Here is a 21,574-nt window from a genome sequence, read left to right as displayed (position 1 = left end):
ATATATTTATAAGTACAATAATTTGTAGCTGGATTACCTATTCGAAAGATATACTGACGAGAAATGTATGAAAACAGCTGTCAAATTCGGCTGATAAGCTAACCGATAATTTATTCAGAAGCGGTGAATCCATATTATTCTAAATATCTCTTTACTATGCTCTCATTTACATTTATCTAATGATTCGGCTTATCGATATTAATTTGATATGAACGTATCAGTTATCATCACGGTATCGTAAGCAGGCGATAAAAGTAAATAGAAGTCATGTTGTCGTAATAGCTCATTATTTTATATTGTTTGGCTTAATGGCGATATTTTATAGCGTGTATTTATACTGCTTCGTAGTACTTTATACACTTTAAGTACTGTACTTAGAAGAGAGAAATAAGTACGTGTGCATTGTCTAATTTCCAACAATATTTTTATCAATAAAAATAGTCAAATTTGTACTGTTTACTAACTTCAAAGTATTAATTTGACAATCATAGTGTATTTTTTTATGCGTAAAGGCACAAACTAAATTTAAATTTTCATACAAAAAAGTACGATTAAAAATGTTGTAAGTACTAAGTGTGTTCATAAATTTGCTAGTGTCGACTGTTCATTAAGTGCCTTTAATTATGGTATGGTCATTTAATATCACAATTTACGTTATCAAAAGTATGTGTCTCTCGTGTATAGGAAACGATTAGATTAAAACTTTCTTTATTAGTGAGAATATTAGCGATGAGTACCCAGCCTACCGGAAACAGAGACCCAGTTATGTTTTTGCTTATTTAGATTTGATTTATTGCTTTTTAATTAAGCGTGCTTAATAGATATTTTTTGCATATTCTTAACATATTTTAGCTCTAATTTGTTACTAATTCTTTGTATTGTGATGACTTATGAATCTTATGACAAAGAATCTGTCTTTTAAGATATGATGTCATTATTTTTAGGCTAAACTGGGTAAATAAATATATCTATGGGAAATAGTAAGTGCCTGGAAGCCTGCCTATCATAGTGCGAAAATAACAAGAAATAAAACAAAATTTACCAAAATGTCTGTTTCACTAAACAAATCGGAAAAGATCACACGAACAGCAGCAAATCAGCCGCTATCGTTCTTTAATTCGAAAACGAAATCGGGTTCGCAACACATCGTACGGTTTTTCGTGGGAATAATCGTGAAGGAAATGGAACGTCGAATGTATATTACTTCCCATACGGTTTGAATACACGTGCTCCGAGGTGGCGTGACCTTAACCCTTATGTCGAGTGAACACCATGAGCTTGTGACGTCACGAAGCTATCGAACAATGTAGACGAGCTTATGTTGGCATGCGTACAATTAACTGTACGTTTATAATTATTTTTATATTGAATCAACATAAAGCACCGAGTGACGTCGACTTACCTCATTTAAAAAAAATATTTATATCAAATGTGCTATCAAAGAATTGATTGAGATTTGTATTTTATTGATGATTTGTTGTGCATTTCTTATCTCTACATTTCCGCAAACTGTAATAGGATGACCGCACGGGATGTGACAAATCATGTTACAATCAAAAATCCCAAGTTGATAACGCCTACTAGGATAACATAAGAACACCGCGGGTTAATATAACTGGCCTTTCTAGCAGCAGTTGCATTTATAATATTATTCCTTTATTGTGTCTAAAAGTAACATATGTTGAATCGATTTTTAATTTCAAGGGCATTGTTCTAATCGATCCAATAAAACGCGGCTGCTATACAAAGCAAAACGTTTTCATATCTTCAAATCTTTTCACATACATTACTGTTGCAGTATCAGATAAATTCATATGTCTTATTACTCATGTCCCGGGGCTGTCTCGTGTTATGTCGCACGGTGTTGAAAGTGAACACGATTACTAAACTATTAGATAAATATCTACTGGTTTTCATATTATAACTTGATGTGATGTAACTTTTTCTATTCGAGTTGAAAAGTCCCATTATTTCGTGAATTATTGCCTCCCGAGTGATGTATGATATCAATTTGTTGATGTTCAGTTTTGCTGACTTAATTGCGAAAATAAGTCGTAAATAACGATTTACGTAACAAGTGAAATAAGTTCAATGCACTTGGAAAGAATGTGAGAATAAGTGGCTGTTTTATAGACAGTTATACTTAGACGACTTTTAGTGTTAATAAATTGAAAGTTAGTGTTATTTCTTCGAATAACACGCAAAATAAGCCTCTCTTTACTACCTTGTACATTTATGTGGCCAACTAAACAAGAAATGTAGATGTAGTAGCTATAATTATTTTATACTTATGCGTTACAGCAGTAGTTAAATCCTTCATACGTAGTTACTTACAAAAAAAATTTAAATGATTAAGAGCTAAATAAGTTGCCGCTTTTTCAATTAGTTTTATCAACAAAAATATCTAGTATATTAACGGAGAATAGATACATCGATATGCAAATATAAATATCTCCCTATTAATTAAAATATAACATTATTAATCCATTACTAACACAAATCACCAATTACAGATAGCTGGTTTCTCGGAAAAATATTAATCAAAATACCGAATTGATTGGCAAAGCGAGGTTTTTTATCGTTTAAATAAAAACGTGTGGTATGTACCATGCTAGCAATCAAGTATAGAGTATCGTTTACACCTGACCGATAAGCTGGCAACGTGAAACTGTGCAACATTGATTTTTCACTTGAATTACCTGCAAAATGGTGTGCACTCGGTTTTATCGCGCAGTTTTAATAACAATGAAAAATTGTGTTTTTAATAAGCATTCTGGAATAAGGCAACGTGAGGTTTTAACAACTACAAGCGTGTAAGAAATCGGGTAGATTTTTCACAATATTGTGTAGCCGTTCTAACACAATTTCTTATTCTTCCTTTCTCTAGTTAGGGTAGTGTTGCATTTCGAATAAAACCATCTGTTTGACTATGGCAAGCTTTATTCTATAACTAGAATCCTGACTGATCAGACTTTTAATTAAACGAAGTTCGATCTTAACAGTTCTGATTGCAAAGACAGCCAGTTTGAATAACTGAAGAGATATTACAATAGTAACGGCTCGCAAATCTGATTATGATTAGTGAAATAAAAGACTCACAAAAACAACAGTAGGTATAATTTCATTCAGAAAGTAGATTAAGCAGGTACCTACTTAGTTATAAATATTATTTTTCTGATATTACGCAAGCTGTCATAAATACCATTCAGTACTATCTAGGTACGTCTAAATTCGATCATTCAGTCTACAGGCACTAAGTTTATCAACTAATATCAAGAGAGACTGATTGAATACCTATAAAGTTTGAAAGTTAGACTTGCAAGTTGATTGGATCTGCGCCTTTGACGCGATATTTGTGCGACAAAGTTATCACGTGACTTAATATCAACTCACACTGTGGGGTAATAACTAATTTAGTCACAGAAATATATAGTAGCATAGGTAAGTACCTGGGTAAGATCAGCTTCTAATCTGTGATATGCTGTTAGATTTTGCTGCAAAAATATGTACATAAGTAGGTATACTTCCTACCTAGATACCTACCATACTTACTTAAAATTCAATAGTATTTTTACTTGAAATAAAAAAAATCTTGAAGTTAATTGATAGCTTACGGAAAAGAATGTTGCAATTAGGGAATGCAATCCCGACTCGAGATCCCTCGCGATCAGAAATATCAATCCCGCGGGATCCCGAGATTTTCGGGATCCCGTCTAGTTAGTAAAAATAATACAATTCGAACGGCTTGTTTAATGTAATATGTGTGTGATAGTGTGGTGAATGCAATGAATTATTATTTGAAAGAAAATAAAAGCCTTTATTTTTCAATATTATTAACAACGTAACATAATTAACAGGTGTAATAACATGAACATAATCAAAAAAGTAGGTGTAGCTCCAGGAGATCAAAATAAAAAGTAATCACATGGCATTTTGAAAGTAGCATCTTAAAATACAAAGTGTATCAATAGTACGAGCTCCTAATCGGCATCTTAAGTCTATTGAAATGTAGCCAGCTGCTGAAAATGCCCTCTCCGACAATCCCGAACGGGATCTCGTCATATTATGCTTCGGGATTGATCCCGAAAAAATACACGGGATCTCGCGAGATCGGATTGCATTCACTAGTTGCAATATTTATAGTTGTATTTCATACTCAGTAAAATTTAGTTTCCTGTAAAGATACTGTCGTAATTAATCAAGTAAAAGTACATTTCCTATTTTTTACCAAACATTCGAACTTAGTAAATTGTAATTTATAATAATACTAGCTGACCCGCGCAACTTTGCTTGCGTCCAATAAGAGTGAAGAAATTTTTCCCCGTTTTTGTAACATTTTTTACTGGTACTCTGCTCCTTTTGGTCGTAGCGTGATGATATATAGCCTATGTCCTTTCTCGGGTATCAAAGTATCTCCATACCGAATTTCATGCAAATTGGTTTAGTAGTTTAGGCGTGATTGAGTAGCAGACAGACAGACAGACAGACAGACAGACAGACAGTGTTACTTTCGAATTTATAATATTAGTATGGATAATTTATAGTTGTCGAGTCCACATAACACCTTGTTTATTGCAACAACAACGCATGACTTTTTTTTAACGCAAGTAGGTATTTTGACTAAGCTTCGTGTAATAGTCAAATAAATCCCATATTATTAGCGATCATTAGTGCACTTGCTTTAAAAACCAATTATGACTAGAATGATTTATTGAATCTTACTTGATTAAAAAGTCGTAATTATCTACCTAAGTGCCTAGTTACACTTGGCAAAGCAGAACACATCAATTAATCATCAGGCTCGAGACAACGAAAAATGGATCATATTATTCTACCTAGTTAAGTAGGTATTTGCCTCAAGAAGGTATCCATTTGGCCTAGCTTTTCGTCTTATCAGGATTTGAGAAAGTGCAAGTGGTCAGCGTTCTTTTTGTGGTCGAGGATTCAATCTTTAATAGGTAGGTACAATGGCTTCCTTTACACCATGACTTGTATAGCAAAGTTTGGTTAGCTCCCGAAGATTTTTTTAAAAGAAAACTCCCTCACTAAGAATTGCTCTTGTGTCGCGGGGACTTTTTTGACACAAAGTACGACCAGGCCCGAAACAACTATATGTGGATCGCACAAATATTTGTTCGGTGTGGGAATCGAACCCACGAGCTCTCGATGCATTGGTAGTGGCGTAGTGACAGCCTAAACCACTGCGCCACGGTGGCCATCTTTCTATTGCTTTTGTTAGTCAAAAACGTCGTAATCATCCTGACTTGACAGGCAACTGCTCATAAAAAAGCAACCATTTTTACAGACCAAGTCGTCTGGGCAAGCCGGTAATAAACAACGACATGGTTGTAGTGTAACACGAAATGTCGTAATAACTAAAGGCGGTACCCATTTGCGTGAGTCTCGCACTCACCTTATAGCCTACTTTACAGCTTCCGAGCCCTGTGACCCGAGTGGCAAATCATGACATTCCTTACTTACTCTTAGCACAGGTAACATAATAGGTGCTTATAGTTATGGAGGTAGAATGATAGTGCAATTATAAAGCAACTACAGAATAATTAGCCCAGTGAACTATAAGATGGAATTGCAAGGGTTTTGTGTCCGTTGATGAGTTAACTGTATCTAACGTTTGTTTATAATCTGTTGACACAAGATTTTCTTTGATGAGCAATATGGCTGTGTCGTTTAGTCCATTAGGTAATTACCTATCACGAGTATCACTACAGTTTTTTGGTGTTGCCTTACCCTATCCGTTTATTTATCAACGGGATAATCTATTCAGTAAGCACTCTATGCTACGTGTGGTGTAGTGGTGTGTGTCATTTCATAACAGTAAAGCGTCAATTTCTGATAAGTTAGGCCACAAAGTCTCAAGAATAAACGAAATAAAATGTAATCAATCAAGCAGACTCGTATAATTAGGTGACTATCTACCTACGCGTTATATCTTTCGCTGGTCAGCCGATAAGTACTCATAAACATAATACTACTTAATAAAAAACGAAAACGTGAATATTATAAGACTGTTGATACTTCTACTTACAATCAATACTAGAACGAGAGTTGTTTTTATCTACGATGTCGGTAGGCATAAGTAGAGTGGACAGGTAGGTACCTGCACATTTCAACACGATGGCCTGCCCGCCAACGGGACATTGATAGCCTTACGATTGTAGGTAGCAATAGCAACTACAAACTAAATGATCTTTGATCTTTCGACTTACCACAAAAACTTCGATAAAAGAAAAATCCAAAGGTTCAAATGCACAGATAAAATACAACTCGTTTTACACACACATAGAAATTAAATATCGATTTACACTATAAATCCACAAGAATAACAACACAAACACAATTCGTAACTTGTTTTTTAACTCATTGAAAATTTTCGTTCGATTACGCGGGAATCGTGGCAAAACGCGGCACGTACGTCCGTCAGCGCGCGGTTATCACTCACGACTGGCGAACGAATGAGAACGAACGAGCGGAATGTCGCCGCGACCGAATGGTGCGCGAAATGCGACTACGATTATACACGAGGGCACGCGTTCGTTCCGATCTCGTCTAGCGCACGGTAACTATGATTCAATGAAGGAGAATATTTATCTTATAAATTGATGTGAAATTATTGGTTTTGTGAAATGCTTCCGTAACATTTTGATAACATTTCTACCGAGCTCAACGTTCTGTTTGAATAGAAACTTAAGTTCATTAAAAGCAAAGCAGATTAACCACAGAAACTTTAATAGATGTAGGTACAATGACAGACTCTAATACCGTTATCAGTTGATTTTAATATCTATACTATCATCTGTGCATTAATTTCCATTAGATTAGTAACCATTTACTACCTAGATAGTCGGGAACTAGAAAAGAAAAAGTTATATAAAAAACGAACGTGTTTTATGTAGATAACTAAGAATCGTGTGTATTTGCTAGAAAATTTCCAGCAATTTTGAATGACGAAGGGAAACGGTGAATAATAAACTAAACGTACGCACTTTAATGTTTGTGAGAGGGAGGCAAATAGGCCTTCAGTCACGTTCACAAAAACTACGAGGGGTAAGCAAACATGCGAATGTTACCTTGGAGTTAAGCTTTTATTCGTAAAGAGCTGAATGATTTATACGTTGCTAAGCCTGTACCGTGTATTTTATTTTACTCGGTCGTAATACCTGTAAATGTATGCACAGGTAGATTTGGATTCTCTAAATTTAGAAATGCTTGAAATTGCTTGGTTAGTCACACTCTACAGACATCACATTATATTCTTTAAAATAATGTTTCACTGTAAAGTTTGTAACTCTGTGCCCTCGGTAGACGTCTAAGTAGGTAGAACAGAATCTTATCGTTTCGCAACAGTATTCAATAAAGTCAATATAATCCACTCTCAGTACAGTACTTAGAGAAAATAGATCACGAACTAGTTTCCCGTTATGGGCATTTAAGTCAAATTCATAAACACCAAAGCTTTGTTCTGTGCAACCCACTTTCGTTCATGTTTGTAGAAATAATTGACATTGCCGCGAGAAAGGCAACCCGTTAATAACACTATTTAATTATTGCCGTTTAATGTATGATGTTAAGGTTGAAAATTGCTTGGCAGGGAGACGGTTCACAACTTCACATGCCATAGTGTGGGGTCTCATGTCCGGTCGGTTATCTGACTACCTGTTTCCTTCATTCATTCATTCGATCACGCGTGCACTTTCTTAAAAAGTTCCGATGCGATTTATTGAGGAGATGAGTTATTAACTCCGGGAGTGTCAATTGTTTCCTTAATAGGAGAAAGGGGTTTGATAAGCGATTAGATGCTATGATAAAAATATAGTTAACTCATGTCCTATAATCTTGATTTTCATTGTTCTTCTGACTTCCTCTTCTTAGTAAGGTATAGTGCATACAACAAAAATTAAATCGCTGCGTTATATTAAAATAGATGTCTATTTTGTGAATGTGGTAATGCGTACGTAGATCCATTTATGTCTTAATTCGGTCACACTATGCTTTGTTTACATAAAGCGGAACCAAGTTGTGAAATGAAAACAATTATGTAACTATAAAAGCCGAATTGGTAAAACATCTTTGAAGCCAGTAAAAGAAAATGGCGCCTAAAATAGGGCATTTTACGATCGTTTGGAACAATTCCAAAATAGTTCCTTTAATGTCTTAGAAATTACAAACACGAATTATTAAATACGGTTTCAAAAGCCGCGATAATGTAAGGAAATTAGCTTTTGTAAAACTGTCATAATGAGGAAACTTTGAAGAAAGCCATCTTAATAAAAAAGGTCTTTTTAAAAAGGTTCAAATCTGTTCCAACGTTATTTTAGTAGTCGCATTTACATAGCCTTACAGCTGTTAGTTATAAAGTGCCATATTTCACGTTTCGTGAGCACTTTTTGAAAACTGAAAACGCTAAAAGTTGGACGTGCTCTTTTAAATCTGATCGCTCGGATAATCTTATTTTCTCTTACAGCCTTCTATACCTTAACAATCGCAGATTATTTGTTAAAGTACAAACCTACATTAGGCAAATCTTACTTGAATTCACCAAAAATAGAGCAATAACATAAACAAACTATAAAAATGCTGTGAAGTGGTTGCCACTTGCCTGGTTCTTACGACGTTATTCTTCATAACTGTCGGTTTTTTATCACCTTTTTTGTTCGCGAAAGTGTTAGATACCACATTTATGCGTAAGAGTGGTATGTAAATATGTTTCACGGACATGAATCTCGATCTAAAAAGCATAAAAGGAAAGCTGTGAAACGATCGGAACCGACAAGCAAGTAATGTATGCAAAATTGTATTAGATCTCGCTAGAACATCAGTTTTTACATTGTTTCAATTGTGTTTGATGTTAAATGGTGTGCTGATAACCGGACCTGAGTAGAATGAGTACTAACTATGATACTACATGGCTCTTTGTTTTTCCTTATAATCAACTAAAGAAGGTAATAAGAAGTAATAGTTCAGACGAACTGTCTCTAGATTTTTAACGATATCACAGCAACAAAATTATACGAGTGAGACTATTATTTACATACGGGTGTACTGATTCGTCTTCGCGTCATAGACATTTCTTTTTCTCTCGTTGACACTGATCAAGAGTAAATATAAAAAGCAACTCATCTACATCTTGACTCAAGCCCGATCTCTCTCCATCCAGCGGTCGCCACTCCACAACAGGCCCCTTGAGAAGGAGAGGTCTCAGATACTAGATGCCTGAATATTGTATAATACCTAGAATATTAAACAGTTCTCAATGTACCCGTATTACGGTTTTACACGACTGTAATCTGCCGCAGTGAGGAGCCGAATTCGTAATCCGCGGTTATCCAATTTCGAACATAAATCAGGAATAATTCTTGGTACGATTTTTGATCAGACTGTTTGTTAATTTGCCGATTTAAGTAGAAGATTTAATGGCTATAAAATGAAGAAACCGAGTTTTGTGGCGCGATTCTCTACGGTCTTCTGTATTATCGAGTCCAGAGGGTTTGACGTTTAAAAAATACTTCAAAAATTGTTCCTATGGCACCCGTTAGAGGCGTTAATCAGATTTTTGTACAAAATAATTCGATAGCTAGCTAGTTGCCGGTAATCGATAGTGATGGGGATAGTGCTAGAGGACTGAGGTAACATGCATGTTATGGTTGTGCCAGGTAACTATATATGAAATGTGGCAATCTTGGGTAAGTTATTCTCTTTTAAACAGCGGTTTTGAACTAGAATCGCTGCCATAGTTTATTCAATTACCAAATATCTTCAAAAGATTACGACACCCGAAAATTAGATTCAAACAATATAAACAGTAATTTTACGTAACGAAACCCACTCACACTTATCAGAATTTGGGGCATAATTTCCTGCAATAAAGCTTGCGGCGAGAGTACGGTACTGCTTGAAACAAGAAAAAAACCGCAGCCGAAGCCGCGGCAAAAAGCATACGGGACCTGAGAATCGAACGACATGATTGCATCGTTTTATTGCGATAAACCTAGTTTACCGTGAGAATGAAATTTTTCTATTTAAATCATTAGTTAAGTAACGATTTGCTGTTGATTATGACTATTAGCAATAACCGGTGAGCTGGCAGCGCTGCCGCGTGGTTTTTGTATTTGATTGCTCTCTCGTTAAAATGCCTTAATATTGGCTTAGATGGAATATTGCGAGGTAAATTTGTTAGCTTGCTATTAATATATCTTAGATTGTGAAAATCTTTTTACAATATTGGATACAAATTGTGAAATCCTGTGAAAGTTATGGAGGTACAGGTTGAAATTGTGGAGTCGCAATTTTTTTAGAAATTGTCGTTAGTTTTTATATACATCAAAAAAAATCCTGAGAGTACCTAAACTGCGAAAACGGTTTAGGGATTCTATATCTGCACTTGATCAGTATAATAGAGTTCCTACAGCTAAAAAGATAAAGGTTGCTGAAATTAGCTGCGAGAAACCCCGCCTTGCAATAAAGTTAAAATTAAATAAATACGTGTTAAAATCAAAATTACCTTAAACTCGCGTATAATTTTAAATATTAATCAGACTGGTTATCGAGGAGATGACATAATTGGGTTAAAATGGAACTGAATATTAAAACAAAATGAAACATGACATGGTTAAGTGTGTCACTGGAGTCGAATGATGTTATTAAATGAAGCAGCAATATAATAATTGGGAAGCAGTATACTGTATTTAACTGCCAATATTTGGTTTCTCGTTCAGCTATATTTCAGAGCTTTAATTATCCTTTAGAGTGCACGTGTAGAACCACATTACGAGCTGGTTTGAGGGTTATCTCATTATATTTTTCTATACCTTTTTAAAAGTTTTTTTTTGCTTACGATAGAATTATAGGGGTAACTTGTTGAAATTTGAACTTTTAATAAAGATTAAAGAAAAGGCTTTTTTGCATTTTCTTTCCGAGGCGTAGAGTATACGATTGTCGGTCTCCAGGCAGGTCCTATGTTCGCCGCTAGGCCAGAATATATTATCGAGATTTACAGTGCGTACTAACAAAATACCGGAAAATGTGACATGAATATAGTAGTATTAATCTCTCGCTAAAGAATGATGTACGTATTTTTGTGTGTATTATAAATCAATTATAGATTATTCGTTTCCCAATTTCCTATTCGTCTATACTCACAAAAAGTCCAGGAAACATCCCCAAAAGTAATCAACAATACTTATCAATATTGAAAAGTCAGCAAAACTTTAAGTGGAATTAGGCATCGGCTTTCTTCGAACACGTCTGGAAGTGGAAATAATTTCAACTTAGTTAATTTTACTTAGAAAAGTCATTGGGCTCCTAATTATACATTTATTCGCGAATTACCCCCGCAGTTTAGATGTTGTTGGTTTAATTTGCTGATCCCGTTGAGTCCGCTTTAAGATTGAGAAATATAATTATGTTGGACTGAGCTGTTGCTATTTTTAATCAAAAAAAATAACACAATAGTAACAGTTGTTGTTTATTTTATTCCTCACACTACCTACTCTAAAAATATCTGAATGACATTATCGAAATTGAAGACAAGCAGAAGATGATCTTATAGCTTTGAGTACGTACTGTACGTAATTATTGTAATTAGTTTTACTCTATACATTTCATTACGAGCGTCTATAAAGAAGGTGTTGAAATTGAAAACTGTGTAGGAAGACCTCATCACTAAGTTTTAGTATAAAATACTTAATAATACACATAGTTTAAGAAACCCGTTGTAGTCTTTCAGTTTAGTTTTACACGTTTCACAAATATGTAATCAACTGAAAAGCTCTTATTTAAATGTTAAAGATCCCCACATCAACAACACTAACGAAATACCTTCCATACATTCCCTTCGATCATATAGAAAGCAATACATAAACTCAGATACATAACTGAAGGTTTCATGTCCCACTGTGAGTTACGATCCGTCATAAGACGCGGGTATAACCCTCAATAGACAGATTGGGACCGGGAAGGGTTTTAGTAAAGGTTAGCCAATGGGTATAAAAGATGGCAATGGAGATCGAACTAATCAATCGAAGTTGTGTTGTGAACGATGAATGAACGGATGAACAATGCGTTTTGGGTAAGTTATTATTCGGGTACGGCACGGCCTGATTGTAGGGATGAATAGAATGAAGAAAAAGAGTCTGGAGTGTATTTTGGGGAATTAAATAAAGTTTTTTATATTTTAAAGTTTATTCATTCTCAAAAAGGTTACAAGGTTTTAGTTGGATCAGTGACTTCGTAGTGGTTTTTGATAATGTGGTTTTTCGTGGTATTTATATTTTTACAATTTATTTAAACGTATTTCTAAAACGTGTTATGGCTATGTTATGACTTACTAGAAAAAACGTTCACTGACTTCGTTAAAAATACTTGAATCGCACCAAACTTAGCCACGAAGGTATTTAGGTACATAGACGTCACAAAAAACGCTAACCTTAAACTTACAAGCCTTAAAACGTGGAACAACTTTTCATTAATAAATCCTTTTAAAGTAAACCAATGTCTTGTATCTCTGTCTAATTTAATAAAAAAGAGCAGAATTGCAGTCATTATCCCATCTATGGTTCGACACCAAATAAACGGCATCGCGAATGAATGAACGAACGAATGAATGGGTCTATTTAGGCGCGCTCATTGACAGTAAGGTATTCGATAGTCGTGTGGAGAATGCTTTATAAAGCTGAGGATAAACCGCAGAGCAAATAACTGCTGCAAGTTTGTTAGAAATTATTAAACTTTCCTTTGTAATGTAGATAATCTGTTCTGGGGGCACGGCAGTGCCCCCGCAAGTCGAGCAAAAAAAAGCGGCACGGCCGTACCATCTTTTCTCGAAGCAATTCAGGCCATTTTCGACCCCCTATAATTTCGTTGTGGATAAAACAAGAAGCCTGAATTTTTAGCGACTTATCAGTCATTGTATGAACACGGTATATTGAAAATTTCAGTCAATTTGAACCAGTACTTTAAGAATGACAACTTGTTAAAGTTTTGAATTTTGTCACTCACTGATTCACTGACTCACTGACTCACCGATCATCAAAAGTCTAAGGCATTTCTAGCAGACTTAGAAGCTTCAAATTTAGAATACAAATAGAATTTAGTATCTTAATCATGGGAAAATTTCAATATTTTCTAATTTCAGTCCAGTTTTCTAAATACATTAACTGCAAGAATAACTTTGTAATCTTATACATTTATATAGGATTACAAGGTTACATTTGCAGTTAATGAATTATTTATTACTGTAGTATAATAGAAAATAATAGGTGTACATAGGTACCTACTGTATGAGGCATAACTTAAGGGTGTTTAGCCTATGAAACTGAACAACATTTCAATAGGAAAATATGTTGAATTATGAAAAAAATAACCGTCTTTCCATACAAATTGGACTTATGTTCGCTTTACAAAAAGAAGTGAGATGCCATCAAAAACATCCTGTAAAAAACCTCAAGTCTCGCAGCGTAAAAAGTGGTGAGATCTATGTAATACCAAGTCGATTAATCTGTTTAGTCTCTACTGAAAGGACCTTCTGTCTTAAGTTATTACATAAGTTATTATCATGCCAATATTAAAAATATTTCACGTTTAAAACAAATAAATCGACTTGGTCATCGCATGAAAACACAAATTCGCCATTAAAATATCAGGAGCATTAATTTCTTTAAGATACTCATCTCGATCATTGTATTCGGAAGGACCCTAGTGAGGAATTCGGTTGCTGGCCCGTCGTGCTGTGCAGTGTGGTACATACTAATAATCAAATCATGCGATGGCCAGGTCGATTTATTTGTTTTAAACGTAAAATATTTTTAATATTGGCATGATAATAACTTATGTAATAACTTAAGACAGAAGGTCCTTTCAGTAGAGACTAAACAGATTAATCGACTTGGTATTACATAGATCTCACCACTTTTTACGCTGCGAGACTTGAGGTTTTTTACAGGATGTTTTTGATGGCATTTCCTTTGAGTCTTCATATAGTTGCTTGCAATAGTATTTTAGTAGCAGAATCGAGGAAAGTAGTAGTAATAGTTGTGCAGGAATAAACGGCTAGGCTAAAACTATTGACTGCATTATAAGTAAATGATGAAATACATTACTGAAACAGTTCCCAGCACAAGATTTGAGGTTTATCTAGACCGGACTGTCGCGCAAGTCTTTATATTAGAAACAATATTCTAGTCAAATGATAGGGTAAACGGTAGAAAACGAAAACTGTTTGTTTCTTTGAAGATATTTGAACAGACATCAATCAACATTTTAGGTAGCCATTAGAAAGCCAGTTTTACTTTGATTAACGTATATTACGGATGCCCTAAAAGGTTATACGTGCATGGGAAAATAGAGAAAAGTGTTGAATTTCACATTGTTTACGAGCACGACGTGCTCTATAATTATATCAAAGTGAAAGTAATGTCTTAATTATATTAATAAAATGGTATATTTTCAAAATATACTTGTGTCGCTTTGGGAAAGTGGACTTATTGCTTTACATCAATACATCGCGTGCCAAGTTCCAGTTGCGACAGAGTACTATATTATGTACTAACACAAGATTATGTGATTTGTATTTTGAATAGGATTCAAAGCCATATCCTCTTGGATTTTAGCGATTTTTACGATGGTGTTAATCGTTTACTGTTCCAGTGGTTGTCCATCATCCTCCTTAAAGTTTACCGTCATCGACGACTCGATAAACTGTCGATCGAAAAAAAAAATGAAAATAAATCGATCAGTTGCTCAATTCTCTAACACTATCGACTACCGTCAACTAGCATCGAGAAATTTTGTCTGAAAATCTGATCAGCGCCTCTAACGCTCTAACGGTCGGAACTGTTTTTGCAGAAAAATTTACATGTCAAATGTTTCGATACTCTACAGCACCGACTGTGAAGAATCGCTCTACAATAGTATACTCCAATCGACCGTCGATATCTGCCGTCGATCGATCGGTGAGAAAAATATTCTTTGACTGAAACAAAACCCGTTACCATGTCAACAAAACATCGCCGAGATAAAGGCACAATGTAACATTTAATTTATGACAATATCACATTTCCTCTAACACAGTAGCCTATTTATCTCTTTATATATCACCTGTTGTTACGAACAGTTGCATAGATGCTTTCTAATTTGTGATGTAAGCGGCCATTTGTGTCGTGAACTCGTAGCCCTGCCCTACGGTACGAATAACTTTGTGATTATGAAGTAGTTAGATGACGCGGAAGGTACCGTGGTTGAGGTGACCGACTTTGTAATGTTTTAGGGGCTTTTAAGGGAGTTTCGAATCTGGATACTCTTACTTTTGGCTGAGATAGATTTTACTGTCAGGTTTTGTCATCAAAAGTAACAGCCAAAGTAAAAGAGTTAACTAAAAATTACAATGCAATTTGTTTCTTCACGAATTTTCTGATAGTTTTATGAAGAAACAGATTTGTTTTTCCGACACAAATGTCAAATAAAATCAACGGCTTTAGCAATTACTTTAGATAAGTATGTATGAAGAAACTGGCCGTCAGACATCTCATAATAATATTTATAGAATACTAACTACCAACTGTCTATTAATGGAATAACTTAATTACTAAACATGTTTAAAAAAACCTTAACGAGCAAAGCATAGGGCCACTGAGAACTACTTTAAGTACTCATTTCAATTAAAAACATTACTAACATCAACATTAATATAGCAGGTACAACATAAAATCAACAGTCTTATCTCTCCTGAACGAGATGACAGAGAAAAACTGCACCTTTCCGTAAGGACAGCAGTTTTCTTATTGCAAAAGAAAAATAAACTACGTTTCTATTCTAAATTACTACAATAATACAGTTTTCTATATTTCTTTTTAAAAGACAGATTCTATTTCCGTTTTCTTTACCAGACACGGTTTGTGAGAGTTCATAACAAGTATCTTTTACGTTAAAAGAACCTTTTTGATCTCACCGCTACCTTTCATTTACATTATTTTAATATTCCCGTTCAAAAGGCAATTCTTTATTCATTCATGGTATAAGTCTCGTCCCTTAGTGGTTATAAACATATCGACTTAGGGTTTTTAAGGTCGCAGCAAGATTTTCTACAGTAGGTACTATAAAGTATCGAGAAGTTAGACATCTAAGATGTACTACAAAAATGGTTTTTAGGCGCCCGCTAGAGGCGCTGATCAGATTTTCACACAAAATTGGTCGATAATTATCAGGTAATATTACCAGTTATAGTCACTTATAGTATCAATAATATTACTGCTTACATTTGGTATTATCAAATAGTGAGCATTTGACTTTTAAAATATATAGTTCATGTTCAATACGCTAGGGGCGCTGATCAGTTTTTCATCCAAAATTTATCGATAACTTCTTGAGCGTCGATAGTCTATTTTGGTAGAAAATCACCTTTGGGAGTAGGACTACGTAAACCTTATTTGAAAATCATCAGAAATAGAACTCTACCTTAACGGTGGTTATGGTAATGAAGTTTAATGATGATACACATAAGTAATGTAGGTTTAGTTCTGTTTAACTTTTATAGTGTACTGTTAGTTACAGTAATTTCTGTGTATTAAACTAACATAAATGTCGCGGTTAAGCTTGTTAATAATTATATGCTAGGAATGGTAATAGGTGAAACAGCAAAACCATTATTAGTAGCTGCTCAAGAAACAGTATCACATATAAATCACATAGAGACTAAGTTAGGTGGTAAATCTCCTAATATACCAGACACCGATTTTAAAATTGCAGTTGATAAAGGGGCACTTTCCTACTCCTATCGACTATCAAACGAATGATGATTCTATCACAAAGATACATATACCTTCAAGATAGTAATAGAATATTTACTTTAGGATTTATTCTATAAACTCCTCTTCGTTACCGCAGTTAGGTGGCAAAATTCCAGACACTACTATCTCTCATATGTAGTGTTAGGACATGCTACTAGCCGTAATAAACATCTACCTAACATGTTAGGTCACTTGACCTCTGGAGACGGAAGGTTATTTTCCTCATACCTGAAGAGATAAGAATTGCATGTCTTCATATCACGGCTCATATATTTTTCAGTCCGTAGAGTCCTAGTGCATTCATAATTTCAATCGGTGTTATCCTAACTCTGAACCAGAGTTCATTATAGGTATACCTAAATATTAACACATTTTTAAATCATGCAGTCAAATTACCATTATAATTAACTATAATTAAATTAACAGTATAATTTTCAGAGCTATTCAAAATATGCGTAAGAACATATTACGGATATTTCAACTATAGAGAGACATCAGGACTTTTATTGCGTTCAATGTTTATTATAGCGATGTTGGCTAAGTGTAACCTGCGCCGAAACGTCAGGCACATAGTGGTTAAATGCGTATTTGCGTTAATCCCAACATCCTAATATGTACGAAGAAATATTAATTTATTAATAATCAACAATCACACACTTTTAAAACTCGCATATCTTAACTCGGGGTTAAAATCTCAACCAGTATGTCTATCATTTGTTCTATCAGTTATTCTCTACGTAAAAGCACTATGTATTTTCTCGTTTCTAAGTCGTTAGTAAAACAAAGTGTGAAGTGTAGAGACTGGTCGGTTGTAGAGCTATCGAGTAACAAGCATCGATCTGACTCGCTATACATCTCGCGCCAGTTCGGCTTATCACGCCCTGGGACATGACACTGCGCAACTAAGACTGCAGTCGTATTGGATTGTGTGAACAGAGACTTTTTATTGTTATACTTGCAGAATTAGAATCCGTAACCAAAAATAGATTATTATTACTAGTACTTAAACAAAACAAAAAAAAAAGAATGCTGTGTTCTATTGAGGGGAAAACAAAGGTGCAATTTTTGTGCCTAAAGCGTCTTAGCCCGAGAACATAGACAGAAATAACTAACTAATAGAGGTTAATCTATATCGCAAGCAATTAAGGATTTGATCACGTTTTTTAACACTCATTTCCAACTATTAAAAAGTTGAACTAGTAAACAGTTGAATTAAATAAGTTGTTAGTATTATTAAATTGAAAAAATGCCCTTAATTCCTTAATATTAATATATTATTTATCATGCAAGTGTTCGAATACCAGCTAATTAATTGTACGATCAAGTGAGACGCCAGTGTGGAAGCAGCCTAAATGTGTACAGTTATCCATCCTATGGATAGTTTGACTACGCCCATGGTTCGTGACTATCTATGCGTAGACTAGCTATAAAGAAGTTTACTGCCTAATCATTTTTGATTTCAAGATTGGTTTGCAAGTTATGACTACTAAATATGTAATTACTCAGATCTTTCAAAATATATTAGCTGAGTAAAAGGATAGCTTTAAGTTTAAGGATAATTAAGACACTGTATAATATCTTAATAGCTAAATAAATGGGCTTAAATTGATCAATTTATTTACATAAATATAGAATTAAGTATAGTAATTAAATTTTAGAATAAGAGTTAATTGCTTATTTGAAAATGAAGATGCAAAAATATTATTTCTAAGATTATTTAGCTGTAAAGTTATTAGTTCATTAGATAGAGTAAATAGCTTGCATTAACTTTGGCAAGCGTTCTTGGCTTACTTGAGTAAAGATAAAATTAATCCCTTTGGCGTTTAATCCTATACAATAGATACAGGTTAGATGTATATAAAAATAGTGAAAAAATAATTATTTTTTTGTGATATAACTCCACAATGCCTAAAAATATTCTCATAGGCACTAAACTAAGCAGCCAAGTATCGTATCTGCGTCTCAAAGTCGTCCCAACATACCGTTAGGAGCGATCTCCGAACCGCAATCCTACGATTGGTTATCTAATCCCACATCATGCAAGACGTCGGGGTATTTGCGATAATAACCATTATTATTGGCTATTTGCTTTTGTCTTCTTTTCAACCGCTTTTAATACCGCCTTGTAATACGGTATGGCTTGTTAGAATTTTTAGGTTACGTTTCAATTGCTGCTTCGTTATTAAATTATTATTGAGTGTTTTTTTGATGAGTATGTATTATCTTTTTTTCGTATTTGTGAAAATTGTTAAAATATACTTATTGTGATTATTTTGTAGTCTAATAAATAAATAAAGTAAAATATCTTTAGACATACTTATGCTAAAAGCAAACAGAGAGCAAAAGAAAATGGATGTGTAAAGAGACAGTATAGTCTTAAGTAAGATAGATAGATGAAAACTAGCCAATGGTGCTGATTGCAATCACGATATTAGTTTGCTGTCAAATATGTGTTTGTTAGCCACATATTACGAGATTGTAATAAAATAATTTCTATCAAAGCTTTACGACAAAGTATTTTCTCTAAACAACCAAAAAAAATTGCAAATTAGGGTTTGATGCAAAAAAAAATGGTTTCATTGTAAATCTGCATGCTAATTGCAGTATCCGGTACCAAAATGTTGCTCAACTCGTAGTTAAAATATCTACGAAAAAGATAAACACAGTGTTTAACGATACGGGCCGCTCTTTGTTGTATAATCCTAACTAGCATGTTTGTACACTAATTTTTGCTAAGTACTAGTTTGAATGCGAAAGTTGCTATGTTACATTTTTAATCTAAAGAACAATTTGATGGAGAACTCTTTTAACGGCTGGTTTGTTATCTTTTGCCGTTATAACCTATATGGTGGGAGTTTAAAACATTCTTAGTGTATTATAACATTCCTAGTGTGTGTCCAGACACCTATTTGAATAGCTCGATTCTCCACTACTATTGACTATCGACAACCAGCTAGCGAGAACTTTTATGTATGAAAATCTGATCAGCGAATATAATGGGCGTCGTAGGAACTATTTTGGCAGTACATTTTGAATGTCAAACTCTCCATACACGACCTAGTTACTAGTACCTACCGACTGTAAAGAATCGCGCTGCAGTATGTTGAACTGGCTTAAACATTCTTGCTTCTAAGTTAATATGTACTAGTCGTTAGAAATTCTTTCCTCCATTGTTTGAAATTGCGACGTTCACGATCACCAAATCAATCTATAAACAAATATACTGTGTTTAGATTGTACAATTACATTGTAAGTGATGTTTTTCACCCTCAAAGAGTAAAACCTTGTACCTAGTATCAAGTTTCAAACGACTTTTCCAGCTTAAAATACAAGCACTCTAAAATATGTCTCAGAAATTTTACTGCAGTCATTAATCGATCTTATTTATTACCCACAATGTGCTGTCTCATTGAAAATCTAAGATTAAAATATCGTTCGCGATCTTCAGGGCACTTTATACTAAGATGACGAAGACGCCCGAATTATGAGAATCACTCCACGCCTTAAGCACTCTTGAAGTTGAAGGGAATTCTCGGAGCGGCGATGGAATTTTCTTAAGGTATGTTGATGTTTTAAGAAAAGCTTGTTGTTTGTAATTATCAGATTATTTCGGGCCAAGAACTTCTGGGAAGTGTACTGAAAAGTTTGTAGGCAGGTATAGCTGGAATATTTATATTTTTTTTATAAAGATTTCAACTTCATTGTTGTCTACTCAACGATTTTTTCCTCCCTATGCATTTAGAAGAACTGTACCGCGATTCTCTACTACTATCAATGACCGTCAACCGGCTGGCTATCGAAAAAAAAACATGTATGATAATCTGATCAGCACCTCTAGCGGGCGTGTTATGGAAAATATTTGGGCAGTATGTTTTAAATGTCAACTCTCGATACTCCATGGTTCCAATTGTAGAGATAAATAAGATAATTTACATATTATTATGTTGTAAAAATGCGCTATTGTGATAGAACTCAAAAATAATTCAAACATGAAATGAATCAAACAAAGAAACCAATAAGTATTGACATAAGTACAACAAACATCATTACATCACCATAACGTTTAAAAACTCACAGTCATTCCCCCAACGCAATAAACGATAAAACCCAACATAGGCGCAAAACAATCAATTGAGCGCTAAAAATCTAATTCGCTATCAAATAAGCAAACAGGGGAACGGAAGCGGGGAGCGAGCGATGCAATCAGTGCTCAGGAAGCGACAATTTGGCGACAATTTCTCGCTCGCATTCATCGCCCGCCCTCGGTAACGAATTAGTGCTTTTAGTGTGGGCTGCGACGGGAATAGAAGCGTATGGGTTTAATGAAATGATATGTGATATGGGGATATTTGATGGGAAATTTAAGCTTTGTTGGCTGTAATTGACTGTTGCTTATGGATTATTCTTTGTAGAATATAGTAGAGACCAGATCAATGGGAAATCTGTTTAAGATATTCTATACAAACTTAGAAACGTATTTGTGAACTGCGATAGACTAACCATTAGATAACGAAAATTAAATTTTTATTCGTCTCTAAAACAGTTTTTAGTTAGCTGGACTAAAACTCACATCATCGAACACTTCACGAATTTTACTTTAGACTAACAATGCTGTCAAATTAATTCATACGTGTACGTACTACAATATCACTTGGAAGCCTGAAAGCGCCAAGTTAATACATAACGACATTAATAACGTGGGTAGTTGAACAAAGTACTGAGAGGGGGAAACGGCGGTTTGTCGACAATACGTCGCCTTCGTATGAGTTCACCAT

General features: G+C 34.5%; 1 protein-coding gene across 6 annotated transcripts in view; it reads right to left on the bottom strand.

Moving 5' to 3' along the window:
- Positions 1–21,574, bottom strand: part of Prosap (SH3 and multiple ankyrin repeat domains prosap) — a 232,042-nt gene that overhangs the window by 144,484 nt on the left and 65,984 nt on the right. For 4 of the 6 annotated variants that reach the window (XM_076116506.1, XM_076116510.1, XM_076116511.1 and 1 more), the window contains exon 1: positions 6,228–6,479. The exons of the other annotated variants lie outside the window; for them this stretch is intronic. The gene's annotated coding sequence lies outside the window, so the exon portion shown is untranslated. Of the gene's footprint in view, positions 1–6,227; positions 6,480–21,574 lie in introns of those variants that run through there. 6 annotated transcript variants of the gene reach the window in all.

This window comes from Anticarsia gemmatalis, chromosome 7, assembly GCF_050436995.1.
Source record: "Anticarsia gemmatalis isolate Benzon Research Colony breed Stoneville strain chromosome 7, ilAntGemm2 primary, whole genome shotgun sequence".
NCBI classification, from domain to species: domain Eukaryota; kingdom Metazoa; phylum Arthropoda; class Insecta; order Lepidoptera; family Erebidae; genus Anticarsia; species Anticarsia gemmatalis.
This window is presented reverse-complemented; position numbering and strand designations above follow the sequence as displayed.